We start from the raw sequence: 16081 nt of genomic DNA, 5'->3' as shown, positions 1-16081 counted from the left end.
TTTTTCTTAAAAAAATGTCCCAGTCTGGGGAGAACTGCATGGCCATGAATATCACCTTCTATAATTTGCATTTCTACAGGTTTATTCTAATGAATTGGGAATATGAACATTTTACAAGTCGGATTATATCCATTCGGCACTCGAGCGCTGGAAGTTTGTCTATTTTGCGTAGCTCATTTTAAAACCAGGTCACGTCTATCATCATTATGTCTGCATTGCATATAAAGTAAAGGCAGGACCATGAATAACTGAACTGATCTGCTATGTAATGGTATCTGAAATGTTTATTTGGTTGCTACAAAATCTCAGGAAGGGAAAAGATACATCTCTCAGCTGGAAATCCTAATTGCAGTTTCAAATATCTTCTTGATATCAGTTTAGCTGCATAAATAAATATCAGCGCATTCCTGGAACCCCCATGCTAATGCCTGCGTCCTTACAAATACGAACATGCATTCTGTTGTTTCCTCGTTTGATGCTTCCATCATTAAGACATTTAAGGAAATATCTTGTGTGAAGATGTTATTAACACGCTGGATTCCGAAATATAGACATATACAGATGTTCCTAATGTCATATTGTTTACAATGTCATGTCATCCCATGAAAAAGTTCATAATGAGATTTTTGGAAAACTTCTTCTTATTGTTGTCTGTTGATGTAACCTGTAGGACAAAAAAAATGTGTTGGTATTAAAAATGAGCTGGAGTTCTGCCTTAAACTGAGAAACGGCAGCTTGTAAATAAAAAGGAACATATGAAGCAGGATTCTGCGAGGCAACACAGACAGTTTTTACTTCAGACGTGTTAATATACTTGTAACGGAACGTCCCACACTCCGCTTGAGTGCTTCCGTCATATACCGCTTCCTATCAGTCTGGATATAGATATCAGATATTCCACCTGCTCACAAGCACACAACGAGACAAGACTTGTTTGTCTGCTGAACATGGAGTGTTTATTAGAACCCAAATGCCAGTCTTATATACAGTTAAAGAGGAGGTAACCAGAACATAAATTAACATGAGCTAATTAACTAAATCATTTAGACACCCAAGGTGACTCATAGATATGACCTTTCAGGGTAGACGTCACGTCTCCTCGCTCACCTGCTATACAATAGACATGTGCATTCGTTTTCGTTAGAATGCATTTTTGGCCAAAAATCGGGTATTTTCGTTATCGTTTTAACGAACGAAAACGAAAGCGCAAGAAACGAAAACCGAAAGATCCGACATAAAAAATGCTTTATTTTTGTTTTCGTTGCGGTAAGACATGACGCTGATCAGATCCGACGATTTTCGATGCTTTGTCGAATTTTCGTGGTTGAATTCCTACCTATTCACTGTATTCAGTGAATACAGTAAATAGGTAGGAATTAAACAATGAAAATTCGACAAAGCATCGAAAATCGTCGGATTTTCGTCGTTCAATTCCTACCTATTCACTGTATTACAGTGAATACTATTCACTGTAATACAGTGAATAGGTAGGAATTAAACAACGAAAATCCGACGATTTTCGATGCTTTGTCGAATTTTTGTAGTTTAATTCCTACCTATTCACTGAATAGGTAGGAATTATACGATGAAAATTCAGCAAAGCATCGAAAATCGTCGGATTTTAGGACGAAAACTTTCCCAACGAAAACAAAATAAATCAAAACGATTTTCGGGAGTAACAAAATAAATGTATTTTCCGGACGAAAACGAAATAACGAAACAAAATATTTCAGTCTGCACATGTCTACTATACAATACACATTATCATAAGTGTAAACACAGGACATCTTCACACAATAGCAGGGTCAATTAGCACAGAGAACAGAGAGATGGCTGGAGGTGATGGCATGAGCATCTCCCTACACTGTATGTCCCAGTATGACTCAGTCGCTCTAATATGGCATTTACAGGGTCCCCAGGCATACAGCTCACAAAGAGCGCCGTTCCCCCAAATGCCAGGGCCCATGATCGCAAGGCAAGAGGCTAGCATCCAGTCCCCTCCAAAAGCCCCTGTCTTGGGTGAGTCTGTCACAATACTGTATGTGGTCTATAACATGTATATTAAAGCGGAGTTCCAACGACATTTAAGAATTTAAGATTTTTATTTTTTTTTAAACATTTTATAAGTTGCCATTTAACACTCAAGTTTTTTGAGCAATTCATCCCCCGATGTCACGTTTAATAAAAAAAAAAAAAAATGTATATAACTGCTTGCTGGCCATTGTCATATTGCTTGTGGGCATGTGAAGCCCACAAGTATTTAGTTCCCGGGATACGGTGCAGCTGAGCGACGGGCGGCGGAAGTGCCCACCCCGTTGTTATAGCAAACCTAGCCCTCGTGCTGCCCATTGACTCCTGGGAAAATATGTCACACATCTCCCAGGATTAGTAGCAAGCGGAGGCGCTGAGGGAAGTGACGTAAGGTGCTGCGGTGAGGAAAGGGAAGATTTTAAGGGACCACATAACAACAGGCAAGAAAGGGTAAGTAATAAAAAAATGTTCTCCAAATGTTTTTTTTTTGATTATGTCCTGCGCAGTAATGATTTTTTTTTATGGGTGGAACTCCGCTTTAACACACATATCTGGCTCAAAATACTACAAAACACGAGGATGGTGTCTTTCTTTTTACACCTTAAAGTGGTTGTAAACCTCTGAAATTAAAAATGAACAAAGCAGATCCTTCTATAGTGTGTACTTACCTCTGTCCAAAGCACCTAGTTTGGTTTCTATATCCTCTCTCAGTCCACGAAAAAGTCAGTCGTACTTTTTACACCGGAAATTCCGATCGTGTGTACGGGGCATAAGACAACCTTTCTCAGCCAGGCTGCTGTTGAACCCTATGGTTCCTTCAGCGGTTTCTAGGGGTTCCTTGAGCAGTGAAGGATTGATGTCCTGTCTGATGGTGCCCATCATTCATTTTTTTCACTGGCATCCAGTGTAAGGAGTCTCTCAGCCATGTGGAGTTGACAGCCAATGTGGTGTGGTCAATGTACCATGAGCTGTAGATATACCGTATATACTCAAGTATAAGCAAGTTTTTCAGCACATTTTTTGGTGCTGAAAATGCCCCCCTCGGCTTATACTCGAGTCACCGTTTTCCGCCTGATCTTCCAGACTTTGCGAACCCGGTACTGGCCAGCCATAGGTCTCCAAACTTGGTACACATATAGCCCCACTCTTCCTCTACAAGTGTGCAAAGTTTGTCGTCCGGGGGAACAATGGCCCGGGAAGCACAGATTTTTCAAATTCGGCACCCCTTCCTCAGACTCTCATGTTAAATAATTATTTCTTTGGTAACTTTGGGGACCCGGTACTTGGCACACATGTAGCCCCAGTTCTCCTCTACAAGTGTGCAAAGTTTGCTGTCTGGGGGACCTATGGCCGGGGAGCACAGATTTTTCAAAGTTGGGTACCCCTATATACTCCCATGTTAAACTTAAGTTTAGTCATGGACACAGTGAGGCATGGACACAGTGAGGCATGGGCACAGTGAGGCATGGGCACAGTGAGGCATGGGCACAGTGAGTCATGCACATGGGCACAGTGAGGCAAAGTGAGGCACAGTGAGGCATTCAGATGGACACCCTAGGCTTATACTCGAGTCAATAAGTTTTCCCATTTTTTTGTGGTAAAATTATGTGCCTCGGCTTATATTCGGGTCGGCTTATACTCGAGTATATACGGTAATCATTTTTAACAGGGATTACCACCACCTAAATATTATTTTTAGGTTTCCTCAATGGTAAAAAGGTTGACAAAGGCTGCCCTGAGAGATTAAGAAATTCAGGTTGCACTTGTTACAAAAAATGACAGCAAGGTATCTATGTAAGTGTGTCTCTGTGTAAAATCACTACATGCATTTTCCAAGAAAGTAAAGCGTTTGATACTAAAGTTTGCAAACTCCGGTAATTATTTCAGCGGTGGTCTTTTGGTTTACAAAACATTACATTGAAGCTGATGGAAAACTAGCTGAAAGGCCGTGAGAGAACATCAGGATAGTGGTCAGTTTCCCACACATGAAGAAATAAGGACAACAATTTAGGTTCTTTTAGAATTCCTGAACTAAAAATCCCCCCTTATGGTCAGAAACTGTTGTGTAACACGCACTGCTATAGATGCATTCATTATATGGAAAGCTCACGTTTTTGATGGATCAGCAGCATTTCATATTAGATTCATGGTGCCGTGGTGTTTCAGCACAAGGGGCCAGATTCACAAAGAGTTACGCCGGCGTATCAGTAGATACGCCGACGTAACTCCGAATCTAAGCCTGTCGTATGTTTAAATGTATTCTCAAACTGAGATACACTTAAACGGCCCAGATTCTGAAAGGGCTTACGACGGCGCAACGCCATGTGCACCGTCGTAAGTCCTAATCTGGGCCGTCGTATCTATGCGACTGATTGTTAGAATCAGTTACACATAGATAACCATTAGATCCGACAGGCGTAAGGCTCTTACGCTGTCGGATCTTAAATGCACATTTTTTTTTCGCCACTAGGTGTCGCCTTCGTCGTTTTCCCGATCGAGTATGCAAATTAGCAAAATACGCGAATTCCCGAACGTACGCGCGGTCGACGCAGTGAAGTTACGACGTTTACGTTAGATTTGCGACACGTAAAGTTGCCCCTCATAAGGCGCAGTCAATGTTAAGTATGGCCGTCGTTCCCGCGTCGAAATTTTAAAATTTACATCATTTGCGTAAGTCGTCCGTGAATAGGGCTGGATGCCATTTACATTCACGTCGAAACCAATGACGTCCTTGCTACGTCATTTAGCGCAATGCACGTTGGGAAATTTTAGGAACGGCGCATGCGCAGTACGTTCGGCGTGGGAACGCGCCTAATTTAAATGATCCACGCCCCCTACCCGGATCATTTAAATTAGGCGGGCTTGCGCCGGGGGATTTACGCTACGCCGCCGCAACTTTACAGGCAAGTAATTTGTGAATCAAGCACTTGCCCGTAAAACTTGCGGCGGCGTAAATGTCATACGTTACGCCGCCGCAGTTTTGCGCGAGTCTACGTGAATCTGGCCCAAGGTGTATTGCCTTTAAAGGGTCACTAAAGGAAAAAAAAAAATGCCTAAAATGAATGTCTGCAAGGTAGACAGACAGAATAGTGTAATGATTCTGTTAAAAACAAGTAAATACCTATTAAATTCCTTCATCTATATCACCTCCGGCATTCTAGTTTCTGTTCTCTCATTCACTTCCTGGTTTGCGGCGCCTGTTCATGTAAGAACTACATTTCCCAGTATGAATTGCGGCACGCCCAGTAATTCACACCTACTTGAAGTCTCTAACACGTAGAGAGCGTCATGCCGCACAGATGTAGTTCCCAGGAGGGGGTGAGCACGTTACTGACCACCACAGTAAAGCCTCCCTTCACGGTGGTGAGTAACAATCAGACAAGCAGGAAGTGAACAGAACAGAGATGAAATAGAGCAACTTCTGAGCAAAAACGAACAATGAGGAAGTGAAAAGAGGAATGTCTGCAGGTAAAGGATGCTTATTCGGAAAAAAAAAAATCCTTTACAACCCCTTTAAGGATAAGAGGGGTGATTTTGTATATTTAGAGAATCTTTTTTCAGGGATGGTGGGAGGTTGTTTAACCACTTCAATACCAGGCACTTACCCTTCCTGCTCAAGCCCATTTTCAGCCTTCTGCGCTGTCGCTGTTTAAATGACAATTGTGCGGTCATGCTACACTGTACCCAAACAGAATTTTTATAATTTCCTTCCCACAAATAGAGCTTTCTTTTGGTGGTATTTGATCACCTCTGCGGTTTTTATTTTTTGCTAAACAAATAAAAAAATAACAGATTTTTTTTTTTTAATTAAAGTTTCGCTTTTGTTTTGTGTTATAACATTTTGTAAATAAGTAAGTTTTCTCCTTCACTGATGGGCACTCATAAGGCGGCACTGACGACACCAATGAGGTGGCACCAATGAACAGGCACTGATGGGCACTGACGATAGGAACTGATATGCAGCACTGATGGGCACTGGTAGGTGGCACTGATATGCAGCACTGATGGGCATTCATAGGCGGCACTGATGGGCACCTATGGGTGGCACTGGTGGGCACTGATGGGCACTGATAGGCAACACTTATGGGCACTGAATGGCTGCAAAGATGGGTACTTATGGGTGGCACTGATAGATGGCACTGCTGGGCAGTGATACATGGCACTGATGGGCACTGAAACGCGGCACTAATAGGCATTCCTGGTGGCACTGGCAGTGGTAGGCATTGTGAGTGGGCACTGATTGGCAGCTGCCTGGGCATTGATTGGCAGCTACCTGGGCAAATATTTGCATTTCCCTGGTGGTCTAGGGGGGGCATACCTGGTGGTCCAGTGTGAATGGCCATCCTGGTGGTACTGTGCAGCATACTGGTGGTCCTGGGCTGATAAACATTCAGTACAGACCCCCCTTGTCAGGAGAGCAGCCGATCGGCTCAACTCTACTTGCGTCTGTCAGACGCGAGTGAGGAATAGCCGATCAACAGCTCTTCCTGTTTATATCGTGATCAGCCGTGATTGGACACGGCTGATCACGTGGTGAAGAGCCTCTGTAGGAGGCTCTTTATTGAGATCGGTGTAGCGGTTTGTCAGACTGACACACCGCACCACCGATTGCCTTGAGCACGGGCGCCCAGGCGGCTGTTATCCTGCTGGACGCCATATGATATCCAGTCAGGATAGCGCAATTACCACCCAGTCATCATTTTTTTATAGGTCAGGAAGTGGTTAAGCGGTATTAAACCCAAAAGGTAACATATTTTTTTTATAGCAGCTTACCAGTTCTTAATTGTGATGGCTGCATTAGATTTCTTTTTTTAGATACTTTTTTTTCCTGTATTGTCACCTGGTTATTTGGCCAGCAGATTTGTTGTTTTTCAACAGAACAAGCTATTTGCAGATGTATCAGTTACAGAGTTGAGACAAACTACTTACTACTGATAGGGGTGCTTAAAGTGATCAGCTTTTAATTTATTGATGTAAAACCTTTATCCCAAAAGTTTAAAAAAAGTCTACTGTAAATCCTACCCTCCAGATGACGTCAGAGTGACAAAACACGTAGGACGGAGTCAACGTGCGTCCTTGCATCACTTCCGGGCAACGGCATTAGTGTCAGCAATACATGCTTTTTATGCTTTTGCAAAATGTGACTTGTTTACATGCACATGTTTATGTTCACTTATAATTTATTTGTCATAATTTTGCACATTATTTACTGGTGTTACATTCACACCCACATTACATCACCACCACATTGAGAGTCAATTATAATCCATTGAACAGCGCCACATCTACTTATTTTTCTCCATCATTCATTTACTACACCTAGGTGGTAGTAATCTGTGGAGGCAGCAGTTCTCTTGATTTACCATACTATATTATACACTGATAACTCCTTACTTACATAAATGCATTAGTAGGTAGATTCAGGTAGAGTTAGGCCGACTTATCAGTAGATAAGTCGACCTAACTCAGAATCTACGCCGACTTATGTTTAAGCGTATGCTCAAACAGAGATACGCTTAAACATATCTAAGATAGGACGGCTTGCGCCGTCCTATCTTAGATTGCAATATTTTGGATGGCCGCTAGGTGGCGCTTCCATTGCGGTCGGCGTAGAATATGTAAATGAGTTGATACGCCGATTCACGAACGTACGCCCGGCCGCCGCAGTCGATTTACGCCGTTTCCGTAAGGCATTAGAAGGCCTAAAGTTATTCCATCTATTAGGTGGAATAACAATGTTAAAGTATGGCCGCCGTTCCCGCCGCGAGATTCAAATTTTTTACGTCGTTTGCGTAAGTCGTCCGCGAATCGGGATTTACGTAGTTTACGTCAATGTCGAAATCAATAGGCCCGTGCGGCGTACATAGCCGAAATGCACACTGGGAAATGCATGCGCAGTTAAGAGAAAACGTAAAAAAACGTGAGGTCAAGCCTCATTACCATCAAACACGCCCCCTCCAAGACATTTGAATTCGGCGCCCTTACGCCCGCCCGCTTTAGGCTACGCCGCCGTATATTAGCAGGCAAGTACATTGAGAATCATAGTTAGCCTAGCTAACTTACGACGGCGTAGCCTAAACAGGCTAAGCTACCCCGCCGCAAGTTTAGGCACTTCTCTCTGAATCTACCTATAGGTCTCCAGTCTCCATTGTCTCTTATACACATAATTAGTATAGTCATATAATCACTGTTTTACTCTTATACCTTGCAGGGTTTTCTTCCAGGCTTCTTCTTGTTCTTTATTCCTTCTTGGCTTCTTTTCTTTTCTTCAAATTTTTCTTGCTCTTGTCCTGTTCTTTCATATTTTCAACAGTCCTTGCTTTCTTTTCCTTCTGTCTTGGCAGAAAACGATATGATATGTAGGCCATTGATGCATAGATTACCACCCCTTGGATCCCACCCAGACTTAGGCAGTAGGGCTGTGCCAACACGAAGAGGCAAAACACGTTTAGTGATGCAGCAGTTCCAAGTATTAGTTTGTCTCCACGACTCTCCCAAGACAAAACAACAAAATAGAGGAGAGCTACAGCTGGGTAAAATAGTCTTTCATCCATGTTGATCAATTGCAAGAACATGAACTAAAGTCTAAAGGTTTCATCCAAGGAAGGTGTGTCAAGAATGTATAACACTTTGGAATCTAATAAGTGTATGCAATTGAGCCAGTGGCTTTATGTACTATGTATGTGTTTCTTTACTTAATTAGAGTTACAAGTTTCTGAAGTGTGCTTAAATGTACTGAAGGGCTCTGCCCAGCCTTCAGGTTCCAGCAGAGCCACGCGGCACGTCTGTACACAAACAAGGATGTCCCACGCATGCACACCTATGCTGAGATCTGGCATTTATCTGGGATCTATTCTGCCAGTGCATGCACAGATGTGCTGCAAGGCTCTGCTGAGACCCAAAGCCTTGCGGGATGTGTGCACATGCACAGAATCCGGTGACGTGCGTGTGCCCTTTAGCGAAACTGTCTCCTGGGATGTGTGAGGTGAAGAATGTCCTTCAGACTTTTTGCATGGACTTCTACTTTAACGCTTAGGACTCGTACACACGGGCAAGGATCTCGTCGGGAAAAAAACGTTGTTTTTCCAGACGAGATTCTTGGCAAGAATCTCTTGCCGCCCAAGTGTACACTGACCTTTCAAAAGAACCGCGGTTCTCTTGAAAGGCAAGAACGCGGTAACGTCATCGCGTACGATGTCGTTGCCGCCATCTTGCTTCACCCTACCTATGCCGTGGAAGCTACTGCGAATGCGTCAAAGTCATTTCGAGCATGCGCAGGTTTCCACAGCGACAGGTAAGTATACACACTCTCTGGTTTCTCGTCGACAAGAATCTCGAAGAGAAAATAGAGCACAGGTTCTCTATGGCCTCGTACACACGGGCAAGTATCTCGTCAGGAAAAAAACTTTTTTTTTCCAGACGAGATTCTTGGCAAGAATCTCTTGCCGCCCGAGTGTATACACTGACCTTTCAAAAGAACTGCGGTTCTCTTGAAAGGCAAGAACGCAGTGACGTCATCGCATATGACGAGCATGCGCTCGTCACATTTGATGCCGTCGCCGCCACCTTGCTTCACCCTACCTATGCCGTGGAAGCTACCGCGCATGCGTCAAAGTCATTTCGAGCATGCACGGGTTTCCACGGCGACAGGTAAGTATACACACTCTCGGGTTTATCGTCGGGAAACAGGCCGACAAGAATCTCGACAAGAAAATAGAACGCAGGTTCTCTATTTTTCTCGTCGAGATTCTGGCCAGATTTCCCGACGAGAAACCTGAAAGCCTTGTACACACGAATATCTCTGCAAGAAAGCTCTGCCAGCAGTTTTCTTGCTGGTTTTTGCCGAGAAAACCGGCCGTGTGTACGAGGCCTTCCTCTACATACCTGTGTACAAGATGAGGGCCACAGTGGAGCAGATCTGATTGCATTGCTATGGGAGATGGATCACTGCTGACAACATCTCCTTGCTGCAATTGGCTATCTCAGCTTACACACTTAAAGTGGTTGTAAACCCACTTTGAAGAAAAAAAAAACTAACACCTGTGAGACAAATGCATAATGAGCTAGTACACTGCCGTTGCTTCAGTGTGCATGTGCTTATTATGTCAGCACATGCAAATACAGGGGATAGCACCTAAACAGTTCAGGTTTAGGAGATATCCAGGGTAGCTACAGGTAAGCCTTATTATATGCTTACCTGTAGCAAAAAGTGTGTTGTAAGGGTTTACAACCACTTTAATGACAGGCTGTTAGAGAAACCTTCATTACCCTTGGTAACTACTTGTATCTTCACACTGTATTGACTCTTGCACCACTGTCTTAATACCCCAATGTGTTTAGTGACCCGACTGTAGACTATATGTGCCGTTACTTGAGTAACTTCAGATAAGGCAAAGTTTTGCAAGCTCTACTTAAATCAGGGCTGCCCAACCTTTTGAAGCGCAAGGGCCACTTAAGCGACTTGGTAACTGGTAACGGGCCACAATTAGCGGAGGGGGTGGATGGCAGGTCCATGTCCGCTCTGCATATGCAGAGTGGACACGGACTCAGCCGGATCAGATTGGAGGTAGGACACAAGTGGCTTTACATCTGCTACTCCTTGGAGGTGAATGGAGCGTCCAATTGAGTCAGACTGACCGTGTGAAAGAGGCCCATGGCTGCTTTCACAATGATGCGCTGTGGTTTACCCACACCATGGGGGCAACGCAGTGTACCTTTGGCTTTTCTGCACTTTGCAATCGACTTCTATTATATTCTGCAGGTTTGGTGCACTTTCAGAAAGCTCACCAAATATGCAGGTAATAACAGAAGTCTATGGCTCAGTGCAGGTAACCCGCAGTTGCGCTGCTCTGTGTCTGACGATTAGTATGAAAGCAGCTCAGTAACCACTGCAGAACAGATATGCCCATATAAACTGATTTTAGTAATAAACTGACCTTTAATAACAGTATTCTATTCCATCCAAGAGCAGGAGGTCGCGGGCCACATCAGAGGGCTCCACGGGCCACATGTGGCCCCCGGGCCACTGGTTGGGCACCCCTGACTTAAATAAATTAACATGATGATAAAGACATATGACAGTCCGAAATAAAGTGCAAACATTTCTCTAACATGCCTAATATCTAACTAAGACTTGTGGCTGCCCCACCATACCTGCATAGGAAAGAGTCCATCTTTGTTTGGTGTTTTCAGGAGGGACTGCAAGCCCCAGCAATCCTCCTGGGCAGTGGATACTCCAACTTCAGAACATCACTGGCCATCCAGACTCTGGTGGCGGCAGACTGAACCGGCCAGAACTGAACCAGCAAAACATCAACAAGAAGAACCTCCTAGGCAACCCCTAGGGTGCGAGCCTCCATCCTTTTTTTAGGACACAGGACCAGGGGGTCAGACCCAGGAAAATCCACCAAGAAAAAAAACGGGAAACCAAAGTAACTCGTTAACTGATGGTGGTTAACCACTACCTGCCTACAGACGCATCAAGTGTTTCAGCGATAATGGATTTCATTGGTAAGAATATTCATTTATTCTGACCATTGGAATGCATTAACACTCAATTGCTCAAACGCTTATATGCATGTAGGTGCATTCAGTGTTTTTTCTTCTCTTCTGGGCTTCCCCTGAACTTTTGATGTTTTTCTTTTCAGTCTGTAAGCGCTTCTCTGCTAATATGACTTTAAATTCCTATGTGTGCATAGACACATATGTGAAAAAAAACGCCAAATGCCTGAAAAAGGAGAGCTTTTAATGCCCAGCGTGCATGGGGCCACCCCCTTCCTTGTTTCTTGTTATCTGTGAGTCACTTTAAGCTCACCGGCTTGAAACGCAAGAGAGGAATTTCGAAACACGCCCACATCACACTCTTTAGATAATGCCTGCAATATCAATGTGTGAGTACTAAGTGGGTTATTTACGAAAGGCAAATCCACTTTGCACTACAAGTGCAAACTACAAGTGCAAAGTGCACTTGAAATTACTCTGAAAGTGCACTTGGAAGTGCAGTCGCTGTAAATCTGAGGGGTAGATCTGAAATGAGGGGAAGCTCTGCTGATTTTATTATCCAATCATGTGCAAGCTAAAATGCTGTTTTTTATTTGCCTTGCATGTCCCCCTCGGATCTACAGCGACTGCACTTCCAAGTACACTTTGCACTTGTAGTTTGCACTTGTAGTGCAAAGTGGATTTGCCTTTAGAAAATTACTCCCTAAGATTATGATCACAACCGCCAATCAGATCCAACTGGGACCAAATGTTTTGCCGCTGTGTCTTAGGGCCCTTTCACACGGGGTGGATCAGTAATGATCCGCCTCTGTGTGTCCATAAGCTCAGCGGGAATCGCTCTGTATATCCCTGCTGAGCCGACGGCTGACAGGGCGGTCCCCGCACACTGTGCAGGGACCGCCCTGTCTTTTCTCCGCTCTCCCCAATGGGGGATCGGATGAACACGGACCGTGTGTCCGTGTTCATCCCTTCCGATCCTCAGACGGAATAAAAAATAGGGTTTTCTTCCGTCCGCAAAATCGGATCTTTGCGGAGGCTGGTGATTACGGGTGTCAGCGGATGTTTATCCGCTGACACCCGCAAACACATAGGGACCAATGTATGTCCCTTTTTCATCCGCAAACGGATGGATGAAAAAACGGACATACGGTCCGCACATGTGAAAGGGGCCTTACACTACCAATTTGCTAGGGGTAAATTTTGGCCAAATATAAGATAAAATCTCAATTTGTCTTTTTATACAGTATGTTTATTAAACTGCTAAAATTATGTAACCTCTGATGGAGTACATAGCACATTTAGGCTCGGTTCACACTGCTGCGATGCAAAAACCCATGCAAATCCAGTACGGGTTCCCGCATCGCATACAACTCGCAGGCAGTTCACACTGCCCTATGCGAACCGCTGCGGGTATCAACATAAAGTTAATGACACCCCCAGATTGGTTCACATATCGCAGTGCGAACTGTCAATTCGGACAGGAATCAGGTCGCACCCATGCAATCCGGTACTGGTGCGGACCAAAATAAGGCTGGATTCACACCTATGCATTTTTAGTGCTTTTTGCATTTTGCAGATTTGTACTACAGAACGTGTTCCATAGGAAACAATATTAAATGAACTGTAGTGCAAATCTGCAAAATGCAAAAAGCACTAAAAATGCATAGGTGTGAATCCAGCCTAAGGGTCCTGAACCGTCCAAATTCAATGTGAATTCAGCTATACAATCTGTGTGGCTGAATTTGCATCGCACAGACACATCGCATGGGATTTTCATAGCAGTGCAATGCCAATCACATGCAATGTCTGACATCGCAGCAGTGTGAACCCGGCCTTAGACCATATGTACATAGGCATATTTACACTGGATCTCTCTGCCAGGAACTGACAGAAATCTCCAGTGTAAAAAATGCTCGATCTGGCATGGGCATGTGCAAATAACATATGCACCTAATTTTATTCTAGTGGCTAGAATATTAATTTGTCACTAGGCTGAAATTACATGCATATGTATACATAAATTATGTAAAAAACTGACCTAGGGCTCTTTCACACAGGCGGACCGTTCAGGTCCGCCTGCCAGTTTTTTAGGCGGACCTGAACGGGCGCTCCGTGCTCCTCTATGGTGACATGCCCGCTGACATGCGACCCGCTCCGATCCGCCAAAGTGTGACGGAGGAAAAACCTACTTTTCCATCCATCTGGCGGATCGGATCGGGTGAACACGGACAGACGGTCCGTGTTCATCCGATCCCCCCATAGGGGAGAGCGGAGAAAAGACAGGGCGGTCCCAGCACAGTGTGCGGGGACCGCCCTGTCATCCGCCGGCTCAGCGGGGATCAACGGAGCAATCCCCGCTGAGCAAGCGGAGGTTCACGGGGTGGATCATTACTGATCCGACCCGTGTAAAAGGGGCCTAACTGTCCCTAACAGCCTTTCCGGGGTTACCGGCTCTCTTTTCCACACACAGAGAGAGGACTGCCGATAACCGGCAAGCCTGTTTACATGTGACCTGCTGTGTCACATGATAAAGGGCCACTTTGGCTCTTTACCCCAATCTGTGATCATCTGTGTCCAAAGGACATCTATGTCTTTCAGCTATAGCGCAGGTAGGAAGGGGTTAAAGTGAAGCTAAACCCTGGTTTTAGGCTTGGTTCACACCTATGCGTTATTTAATGCTTTTTGCAGAAACACACAACAGAACATTTAACATGGTTTCCATAGGTAAACTTTTATGCGCTTTTCAGCCGGTGCGATTTTGGTAAAGGTCATGGACTTTTTTCCCACAGCAGATTGTGTTTTGCGTGTCATAGACTTCAATGGTCCTGCACCAAAAATGCAAGTGCATTTTTACATGCGTTTTGCAGTTTACAGTTTTTTTTTATCCTCCTGGTGATTAAGGAGCGGGCCAGGAAGCCGACTGCCACAGAAGCGGAATTGCCGGCAATAAAAAAAAAAAACGGCAAGACCTTTGCATCTTGTATGGATTTTGAGGGGAACCCCAAGTCTACATTTTTTTTTAAATGCCGTGGGGTCCTCCCAAAATCCATACCTGGCAGGTCAGGCAAGGGAGGGGACGAACGAGTGGCCGCCCTCCTCCTGAACCATACCAGGCCACATGCCCTCAGCATGCCTACCCTCCCAAAGCACCTTGTCCCCGTGTTGATGGGGACAAGGGCCTCTTCCCCACAACCCCGGCAGGTGCTTGTGGGGGTCTGCAGGTGGGGGAGGGCTTATTTGGAATCTGGAAGCCCCCTTTAACAGATCCCATCCCCCCTATGTGAACGAGCCTACCCATTCACCAAAAAGAATGTAAAAAGTGAGTTTTTGACAATTCCTTGTTTTTTAAATAAAAAAATAACCCAAAAAATGTCCTCGAAAAAAAGAAAAGCTCTGCTCATGCAAAGCCTCCCGCCGTCTACCTGCTCCACAGACTGACAGTTCTTAAATAGCTAAGGGGCGAGGCCACCTTGCAACGTCACCTGGTGGCACCACCGACCTGTCACACCATCGACTGGTGCGTGCTTCCAAATTCTGAATATGCCCCCCGCCCGCAGACCCCCAAAACCACCAGCCAGGGTTGTGGGGAAGAGGCCTTTGGCCCAAAGCACCCTCTCATGTTAAGGGCATATATCCTGGTATGGTTCAGGAGGGGGGGGCGCTCATTCGTCACCTCCTTTTCCTGACCTGCCAGGCTTCATGCTCGGATAAGGGTCTGGTATTTTAGGGGGGACCCCACGCCAATTTTCTTAAAAACTTTGGCTGACTAAGCCCAGTCCAGTGAAATAAGTCATTTATGTCCATTTAAAGGGTTAACATATAAAATGAATTCCACTCACTTGGCTTCATGATGAAGGCAATTAGCAAGGACAAACCTCAACTATCAGCAGATGTCTGCAAAGTTAGACAGTTTCTTTTCCGGCTTACAGAACCGGACAAGAAGAAACTTTGCTCATGACAAGCGGACAATATTTTGGCAGTATATCATACAGCAGATGATATGGCTTGTAGTTTACCTCTATATAATGAGTTTCAGGGGAAAATATAGAAAATCATCTGTTTATTCTCCTAGAGGTTAAGACATTATCTTTGGCTGGACAGATCCCTGACATCAAAACGGGAAATTAATTATCTAATGATATTTCATAATTTGCATGTCTGAGGAAGAATTGGAGCCTAAAATGAGGGGGAGAGGTTTATTATCTATCAAATAAATGCTTATGTTGCTCTAACAACACAAAACACTATTTTCAACCGCAATGCAATCAAGCTGAGCATCACCAGATGCCGTCACTGAGTGTAGGAGATACAGCAGAACTTTTTCTAAACGTAGCTGTACCCCCGTAGGGGCTGATAAGTGATGTGGCCCACCTGTCACCCTGCCTGACCTGGCATTCACATTGAGACACTCCAAGACAATGAACAGTCTGCTGGCATTTTTTGTTGTTGTTTTATTGGGGGAATTCAACTTGGGTGGGGTATGGAAATTATGGGATGCCCAGTAAAATTATAGCAAAGTTGCTAGGGACAACTACACTATTTGTATACT

The 16081-nt window shown here is 44.5% G+C and overlaps 1 long non-coding RNA gene across 1 annotated transcript; it reads right to left on the bottom strand.

Annotated features, from left to right (window-relative positions):
- Positions 1-266: 266 nt before the first annotated feature.
- Positions 267-8656, bottom strand: LOC120945274. The gene is made up of 2 exons (XR_005750550.1): positions 8236-8656; positions 267-664 (listed from the first exon to the last, which is right to left on the bottom strand). It is a non-coding gene; the product is annotated as an uncharacterized LOC120945274 (long non-coding RNA).
- Positions 8657-16081: the final 7425 nt, after the last annotated feature.

The sequence above is a fragment of the Rana temporaria genome, chromosome 7 (genome assembly GCF_905171775.1).
Source record: "Rana temporaria chromosome 7, aRanTem1.1, whole genome shotgun sequence".
Classification (NCBI taxonomy): domain Eukaryota; kingdom Metazoa; phylum Chordata; class Amphibia; order Anura; family Ranidae; genus Rana; species Rana temporaria.
The sequence above is the reverse complement of the archived record's forward strand: the minus strand, read 5'-3'. Positions and strand labels throughout refer to the sequence as shown.